General features: G+C 40.8%; 1 protein-coding gene across 1 annotated transcript in view; it reads left to right on the top strand.

Moving 5' to 3' along the window:
- Positions 1-162: 162 nt before the first annotated feature.
- Positions 163-9925, top strand: part of tmem117 (transmembrane protein 117) — a 162286-nt gene continuing 152523 nt past the window's right edge. Inside the window, exons 1-2 of the mRNA XM_061969589.2 lie at positions 163-297; positions 1353-1497. The gene's annotated coding sequence lies outside the window, so the exon portion shown is untranslated. The remainder of the gene's footprint in view (positions 298-1352; positions 1498-9925) is intronic.

Genomic DNA, 9925 nt, shown 5'->3' with positions numbered 1-9925 from the left:
GGTAAAACAAGCAAACACGTGCGCATAAGTGAACATGTGGCAGAGAGAATATGACACCATAAACGCAAGCCCGTGACGTCACAGCCAAAGGTTACGTTCACAGATGCGGCTGGCAAAACCATATTTTCATTCAACAAAGTTTCTGTGGCTTAGCAAATCCATCAGTTTTCTACCGCAATTGTCCCTCTCGGTGGCGCAGGAGGGGCTGGAGCCTATCACAAATAATTACTAAATCATAGTTGCAAAAAAGTGTGTTCTGGTTCCACCAACAGACCCAAACAAAAGGGAAAGACTGAAGTAAGTACTTATCTTTGTTGCGGAACCTTCTCATACAACAGGAGTGGACACGTTTTTGTTTGTTTTTTTAGCATTTTATCTCAGCAAACCTTATCTATCGATACAGCGTGTCACAAATTGGTGACATTCAATGATAGAAAGTACTTTATTGATCCCTGGTGATAATTCAGCACCACAGTTCGCTCACAATAAACAATAAACACTTAGGTATTTTTTACATGTGAATAATATAAATACAGTCTATTATACAGCATTATTCACATGTGAATAATATAAATACAGTCTATTATACAGCATTATTCACATGTGAATAATGTAAATACGGTCTATTATACAGCATTATTCACACGTGAATAATGTAAATACAGTCTATTATACAGCATTATTCACATGTGAATAATGTAAATACAGTCTATTATACAGCATTATTCACAAGTGAATAATGTAAATAGTCTATTATACAGCATTATTCACATGTGAATAATATAAATACAGTCTATTATACAGCATTATTCACATGTGAATAATGTAAATACAGTCTATTATACAGCATTATTCACATGTGAATAATATAAATACAGTCTATTATACAACATTATTCACATGTGAATAATGTAAATACAGTCTATTATACAGCATTATTCACATGTGAATAATGTAAATACAATCTATTATACAGCATTATTCACATGTGAATAATATAAATACAGTCTATTATACAGCATTATTCACATGTGAATAATATAAATACAGTCTATTATACAGCATTATTCACATGTGAATAATGTAAATACAGTCTATTATACAGCATTATTCACATGTGAATAATATAAATACAGTCTATTATACAGCATTATTCACATGTGAATAATATAAATATAGTCTATTATACATTCAAGTACAGTCAAAAAGGAACATATACATAATGTTCAATGCAGCGAGTTATCTTCAGCCAAAAATATTTCTAGGCAATGCACCTGTTTCTTAATTCACTTGCATTTTCTCAAACAGGATTGCTGCAACATAACCGTTATTTTTTTTATTGATATTTCCAGGCATGGCTCCTTTTGGCTGCTGCTGCCTCTTTGGCTTTTGGCGAGAAACCCTGAAGCATCTGGAAGCGACTGCAGGCTTCCTCTCTCTCTGCTAACGCCCATCCATTTAGCATCCAACAGCTGGACCCCCTCCTCAGAACAAAAGGTACAATTTTACTCAAGAAGAGTTATTAAAGGACATGGCCCCTGTGGGCCATTTGCATCCTGTCGCTGGAATTCTTGGCCATGATAAACAATACAAAAATGGAAGCCGCTTCATATATAATGTTTACCGCAGATATATTCCTAGCCCCTTCCTGCTTCGCCATGGCACACAGTGATAAGACAGAGCTGCATGGTGATCAGATATACCTAGATGCATATGCAGCTGTGTTTTAAATATTTTTTTATGTTTGCACTAAAAAGTATACAAAACCCAAAACCAGTGAAGTTGTTACGTTGTGTAAATGGTAAATAAAAACAGAATACAATGATTTACAAATCCTTTTCAACTTATATTCAATTGAATAGACTGCAAAGACAAGATATTTAATGTTCAAACTGAGAAACTTAATTATTTGTTTGCAAATAATCATTAACTTAGAATTTTATGGCAGCAACACATTGCAAAAAAGTTGTCACAGGGGCATTTTTACCACTGTGTTACATGGCCTTTCCTTTTAACAACACTCAGTAAACGTTTGGGAACTGAGAAGACACATTTCTGAAGCTTTTCAGGTGGAATTATTTCCCATTCTTGCTTGATGTACAGCTTAAGTTGTTCAACAGTCCGGGGTCTCCGTTGTGGTATTTTAGGCTTCATATTGCGCCACAAATTTTCAATGGGAGACAGGTCTGGACCCGCATTCTTTTACTATGAAGTCACACTGTTGGAACATGTGGCTTGGCATTGTCTTGCTGAAATAAGCAGGGGCGTCCATGATAACGTTGCTTGGATGGCAACATATGTTGCTCCAAAACCTGTATGTAATGTCAGCATTAATGGTGCCTTCACAGATGTGTAAGTTACCCATGCCTTGGGCACTAATACACCCCCATACCATCACAGATGCTGGCTTTTAAACTTTGCACCTATAACAATCTGGATAGTTATTTTCCTCTTTGTTCCGGAGGACACAACGTCCACAGGTACGAAAAACAATTTGAAATGTGGACTCGTCAGACCACAGAACACTTTTCCACTTTGCATCAGTCCATCTTAGATGAGCTCCGGCCCAGTGAATCCGGCGGCGTTTCCGGGTGTTGTTGATAAATGGCTTTGGCTTTGCATAGTAGAGTTTTAACTTGCACTTACACAATGTAGCAACCAACTGTAGTTACTGACAGTGGTTTTCTGAAGTGTTCCTGGGCCCATGTGGTGATATCCTTTACACACTGTTGGACAATTTGCTCACGCGTTTGTTCACAAAGTGGTGACCCTCGCCCCATCCTTGTTTGTGAATGACTGAGCATTTCATGGAAGCTGCTTTTATACCCAATCATGGCACCCACCTGTTCCCAATCAGCCTGTTCACCTGTGGGATGTTCCAAATAAGTGTTTGATGAGCATTCCTCAACTTTCTCAGTCTTTTTCACCACTTGTGCCAACTTTTTTGAAACATGTTACAGGCATCAAATTCAAAATGAGCTAACATTTGCAAAAAAATAACAAAGCTTTCCAGTTTGAACGTTAAATATCTTGTCTTTGTAGTCTATTCAATTGAATATAGGTTGAAAAGGATTTGCAAATCATTGTATTCTGTTTTTATTTACCATTTACACAACATGCCAACTTCACTGGTTTTGGGGTTTTGTATTTTGGAACAAATCATTACCTCATGGAAATCATGCATCAAATAAAATTAAAGTTTGATTAAATGGGGAAAACATTTTTTTTATTAAAATATATATATTTTCACATAAATAAAAGTGTGAACAGTTTTTGTAATGGGGAGGGGGTCTCAAAATAAAATTTTACCTCGTGTCCTAATAGGGTTCGTGGATCTGGTCCAGTTTACCCGTGGCCCTCAGTGCAAAATGTGTACACCCTGGCCCTGATACAGTACCTTATAGCTAATATATGGCCATCTTTGTGTACTTCCTATTTGCTGTTTATGTAACCGCCCATATATTGGACCTCAACAGATGTGCCGAATTAAGCGTGTACGTTGGCATTTTCTTTTGAAAAGCCAGGCGGAAGTACCATTGCCGAACTCCTTCGCGCTTGACGTGTAGGTCACGTTGATGCTGTACGAGTGGTTACCATCGTCCGCCCAATGAACCAGCGTCCTATCTATAGCCCCAAAACCAGCACCCTCCGCCGGCCTCCTTCCACACGACGCACCGGCCTCTCGACCCAGCCCGCCTGCGCTCATGGACGCTCCGGCGCGATGGCTGAGGGTTTGTCGGTGGTCCTGCTGCCGTGTAGCCACAACAGGTCGCCCAGTGGATGATTCCAACACATCCCCGCCGCTGCATCACCGCCTCCTCCTGGGCAGGATGGAGGCTCCCCTGGAGGCTTGATGTGGCCGAGGAGCAGCCATGTGCGTCGGACGTGGAAGGTTTGCCGCGCATGTGCGCCTCATAGCGAGGTGGTGCACACAGGTAGGAACCCAGACCTACCTCCATCTTTCCCCCGCCTTCCTAACCGAGGAACCCAAATTTCGAGTCTTCTAATCACGAGTTTGGTCCCAACGTACTGGCATTTGACGTCATCACACACGTGTGTGTGTGTGTGTGTGTATTTGTGTGTGGTCCTGGACACTTCATTAGGTACACTTGCACAATGCAGGCATGTGATTTGACCACAATGAAAAAGACTGAAAAAAATTCCGGGGGTCTGGGGGACGAATTAACAAAGACAGCACCATTTGAAGAAAATATTTTAGTGTTTAAAGACATGAAAACATCATTAATAGAACATACATAACCCAATTATCCTAATGAATCACTGTATATGGTTCAGTCCCAACAGTATTTAGTCACTAATATTTACATCTTGTGTTCATTTCACATCCACAGGTGTCACATTGATCAGTGTTATTATCTACAGTTTATTTACAGTATTACCACATTACTTCAGTTTACTTCACACATTAGCTTTCTCGGAGAGCCCTAACATGAGCTTTCCTTGCAAATTTCTGAGCAGCCTGCATTTTCCTTTTGGTCTCTGCTTTTGTAGCTTCTTACACAATATGGGTCATTCTCAAAATTTGCCTAGGTTTTGGTAATAAGCAGATTGCTCTAAAATAAAATTTCCTTTCATATTTGAAATCATTCTATCATTACTATTAGTCAGATATTGTATATATATGGGGTAAAAAAAATTATCAGTGGTGTAACAGGTTTGCCAAGATTTATTATTATACAAAATATATTTTATAGTTAAGACTATTACATGATATATGCTATCAGAAAGTAGCATTAATTGTAAAATACATAACCACTAATAACAATTCACAGTTTTAATGTTTATGCCTAATTGCCAACAAGTTTAGTTATAAATATAACAAAATACCAAATGTAAACATTTCATTCTTTTCGCCAAAATAGGATATCAATTTATGAAAATAATTAAACATGTTTAGTATTGTTTACTCATATTTGAAAATAGGAAATAATAATAATGTGAGGACACTGACATATTGCATGAAACAAGTGTGAAAATATTTACCTTCAAGATTGTTACACCACTGACAATATTGTTTCAAGAGACTACATAAGAACTTAATATTACAAAATAGTATTATATGCAAATTTATTTCAAATAAATTGTTAACTGGAATCAATAATGCGACTCTTTGAATTTCTGCAATTTCATAATATATTTTCACGTGGCTTTTTATTTTTAGAAAAACCCATTTATATTTCGCAAAGCAATAATTGGTTAATATTTAAAACAAACATGCGTATTTCGCAAGCAAATATGTTTTAGCTTACCTCATTATTAACAACCCTGTCTGCAACTGAAGTGGGTTGTTTGAGTGGATCTTTCCTCTCGATGTCTACGGCAGTTGTCGATGTAAACAAAGGATGAAGTCCGTAAGGTTTGCTCACTTTCGGTTGACATCCAAAAGTACCAGCTAGTGAAAAGTTCGTTTTCCTTGCTTGAAGTTGTTTCATATGTTTTTGGCGCTTCGCATGTACTTCCAAAGCCTCGAAACCTCGTGATCCATAGTCAATATTATCATGACACCACGTGCACAAAACCTTTCCGGGACGATCGATTTTCTGAATAAAATCACCGAACAAAGTCGTAACTTCCTTCTTCCCAACAGTATCAGTGATTTCCCTTTCCATCCAGTCCCATCGAAACTTATTTTTGACATGTTTATCAATTTCTTTTACTCGTAAAGCGTCCTTTCTCTCGAGAACCGACATCGTTTACATATGGAAAATGGCGGTAATAACCATTATGAATATGAATGATGACGTTATTAACGTCATCATTCATAACAGATGTCCTGATTGGTCACAAGGAACATATCGACCAATCAACTACGGCGTAATATAAACTACGTCTCGAATCTTGATTTAGGGTCGGGAAAAAAAACGGAAAAACGGGAGATAATTATTTTTTTTTTCCCGAGATTAAAAAAGACGGAATTCCGACTTTAGACGGAAAAATCACATGCCTGACAATGTACTCAGCCAGTAGGAGTGACCCCCTTACTATCATAATAACGCCCACTTTTTGTTTGTTTAATTTTTAAAGTTAAAGTGTGATAATTATAGCTGTAAGTCCCAGTACAATAGGACCATATGTCCCCCACCGATGCACAGGCGAGCGGTCCACCCCGGGTCCCGACTCTGGACAGCCAGCACTTCATCCATGGCCACCGGACCTGTGCCCCCCCCCCGCCCCCACAAGGGAGAGGGGGGCAGAGGAGAAAAGAAAAGAAACGGCAGATCAACTGGTCTAAAAGTGGGTCTATTTAAAGGCTAGAGTATACAAATGAGTTTTAAGATGGGACTTAAATGCTTCTACTGAGGTAGCATGCATCTCTAACTGTTACCGGGAGGGCATTCCATAGTACTGGAGCCCGAATAGAAAACGCTCTATAGCCCGCAGACTTTTTTGGGGCTCTGGGAATTACTAATAAGCCGGAGTTCTTTGAACGCAGATTTCTTGCCGGGACATATGGTACAATACAATCGGCAAGATAGGATGGAGCTAGACCGTGTAGTATTTTATACGTAAGTAGTAAAACCTTAAAGTCACATCTTAAGTGCACAGGAAGCCAGTGCAGGTGAGCCAGTATAGGTATATATATAGGTAAATAAAGGTATACAGTTGTGCTCATAAGTTTGCATACCTTGGGAGAATGTATGATTTCTTGACCATTCTTCAGAGAATATGAATGATAACACAAAAAAATGTCTTCCACTCATGCACTTAATGGTTGTGTGAAGCTATTTATTGGCAAATAACTTTGTTTACTCTTTTCAAATCAAAATGACAAAAGAAAGTACCCAAATGACCCTGATCAAAAGTTTACATACCCCAGTGACTTTGATCCAATAACATGCACAAAAGTTGACACAAACAGGGTTGAATGGCTAATCAAGGTTCCAATCCTCACCTGTGACATGTTTGTTTGTAATTAATGTGTGTGTATAAAAGGTCAGTGAGTTTCTGGGCTTCTGACAGACCATTGCATCTTTCATCCAGTGCTGCACAGATGTTTCTGGATTCTGAGTCATGGGGAAGGCAAAATAATTGCCAAAGGATCTGCGAGAAAAGGTAATTGAACTGCATAAAAAAGGAAAGGGGTATAAAACGATATATCCAAGGAATTGAGAATGCCAATCAGCAGCACTGATTAAGAAGTGGAAAATGAGGGATTCAGGTAGACCAGCAAAGATTTCAGCCACAATTGCCAAGAAAATTGTTTGAGATGCAAAGAAAAATCCACAAATAACTTCAGCTGAAATACAGGACTGTCTGAAAAATTGTGATGTCGCTGTTTCAAGATTCACAATAAGGAGGCACTTGAAGAAAAATGGGCTGCATGGTCGAGTCGCCAGAAGACAGCCATTTCTGCGCAAATCTCACAAAGTATCCCGCTTACATTACGCCAAACAGCACAGAGACAAGCCTCAAAACTTCTGGAACAAAGTAATTTGGAGTGATGGCTTTCTTCTGGCGACTCGACCATGCAGCTCATTTTTCTTCAAGTGCCTCCTTATTGTGCATCTTGAAACAGCCACACCACAATTTTTCAGAGAGTCCTGTATTTCAGCTGAAGTTATTTGTGGATTTTTCTTTGCATCTCAAACAATTTTCTTGGCTGTTGTGGCTGAAATCTTTGCTGGTCTACCTGAATCCCTCATTTTCCACTTCTTAATCAGCGTTTGAACACTGCTGATTGGCATTCTCAATTCCTTGGATATCTTTTTATACCCCTTTCCTGTTTTATGCAGTTCAATTACCTTTTCTCGTAGATCCTTTGACAATTCTTTTGCCTTCCCCAAGACTCAGAATCCAGAAACATCTGTGCAGCACTGGGTGAAAGATGCAATGGTCTGCCAGAAGCCCAGAAACTCACTGACCTTTTATACACACACATTCATTACAAACAAACATGTCACAGGTGAGGATTGGAACCTTGATTAGCCATTCAAACCTGTTTGTGTCAACTTTTGTGCATGTTATCAGATCAAAGTCACTGGGGTATGTCAACTTTTGATCAGGGTCATTTGGGTACTTTCTTTTGTCATTTTGATTTAAAAAGAGTAAACACAGTTGTTTGCCAATAAATAGCTTCATACAACCATTAAGCATGAGTGGAAGAAAGTTTTTTTTGTTATCATTCATATTCTCTGAAGAATGGCCAAGAAATCATAAATTCTCCCAGGGTATATAAGCTTATGAGCACAACTGTATACAGTATAGGCTTAATATGATCAAACGTTCTTGTTCTTGTTAGATTTTAGCAGCCACATTTTGTACCAACTGTAATCTTTTAATGCTAGACATAGGGAGACCCGAAAATAATACCATCTCCATCCATCCATCTTCTTCCGCTTATCCGAGGTCGGGTCGCGGGGGCAGCAGCCTAAGCAGGGAAGCCCAGACTTCCCTCTCCCCAGCCACTTCGTCCAGCTCTTCCTGTGGGACCCCGAGGCGTTCCCAGGCCAGCCGGGAGACATAGTCTTCCCAACGTGTCCTGGGTCTTCCCCGCATCCTCCTACCGGTCGGACGTGCCCTAAACACCTCCCTAGGGAGGCGTTCGGGTGGCATCCTGACCAGATGCCCGAACCACCTCATCTGGCTCCTCTCGATGTGGAGGAGCAGCGGCTTTAATTTGAGCTCCTCCCGGATGGCAGAGTTTCTCACCCTATCTCTAAGGGAGAGCCCCGCCACCCGGCGGAGGAAACTCATTTCGGCCGCTTGTACCCGTGATCTTGTCCTTTCGGTCATAACCCAAAGCTCATGACCATAGGTGAGGATGGGAACATAGATCGACCAGTAAATTGAGAACTTTGCCTTCCGGCTCAGCTCCTTCTTCACCACAACGGATCGATACAGCGTCCGCATTACTGAAGACGCCGCACCGATCCGCCTGTCGATCTCACGATCCACTCTTACCTCACTCGTGAACAAGACTCCGAGGTACTTGAACTCCTCCACTTGGGGAAAGATCTCCTCCCCAACCCGGAGATGGCACTCCACCCTTTTCCGGGCGAGAACCATGGACTCGGACTTGGAGGTGCTGATTCTCATCCCAGTCGCTTCACACTCAGCTGCGAACCGATCCAGTGAGAGCTGAAGATCCTGGCCAGATGAAGCCATCAGGACCACATCATCTGCAAAAAGCAGAGACCTAATCCTGCAGCCACCAAACCGGATCCCCTCAATGCCCTGACTGCGCCTAGAAATTCTGTCCATAAAAGTTATGAACAGAATCGGTGACAAAGGGCAGCCTTGGTGGAGTCCAACCCTCACTGGAAACGTGTCCGACTTACTACCGGCAATGCGGACCAAGCTCTGACACTGATCATACAGGGAGCGGACTGCCACAATCAGACAGTCCGATACCCCATACTCTCTGAGCACTCCCCACAGGACTTCCCGAGGGACACGGTCGAATGCCTTCTCCAAGTCCACAAAGCACATGTAGACAGGTTGGGCAAACTCCCATGCACCCTCAAGGACCCTGCCGAGAGTATAAAATAATACGTTACAGTAATCCATACAAGACGTAACGAACGCATGAATAATGATCTCAGCGTCGCTAGTGGACAAAATGGAACGAATTTTAGCGATATTACGGAGATGAAAGAAGGCCGTTTTAGTAACACTCTTAATGTGTGACTCAAAACGAGAGAGTTGGGTGGAAGATAATACCCAGATTCTTTACCGAGATACTCATTTAAAACTCACTTTTGCGTCATGGGAAACCTTTAAATGTTCAATGAATATCCCAAATGTGAGACCACGTCCGCACTTTCAAGCCCGAGTTATTTTTAGAAATCAGGGTAGTGGTGCGAGAGGGGGCGGGGCATGTTTAAATACAACCACACTGCATCAGCTTGTGAGGGCGCCACAGAACTCACAAGTATGTGATCCGCATCCTCGGCACCGTCGCTCT

Source organism: Nerophis lumbriciformis, linkage group LG10 (assembly GCF_033978685.3).
Source record: "Nerophis lumbriciformis linkage group LG10, RoL_Nlum_v2.1, whole genome shotgun sequence".
Lineage (NCBI taxonomy): Eukaryota > Metazoa > Chordata > Actinopteri > Syngnathiformes > Syngnathidae > Nerophis > Nerophis lumbriciformis.
Note: the sequence above shows the minus strand (reverse complement) of the source record. Positions and strands in the feature narration are given on the sequence as shown.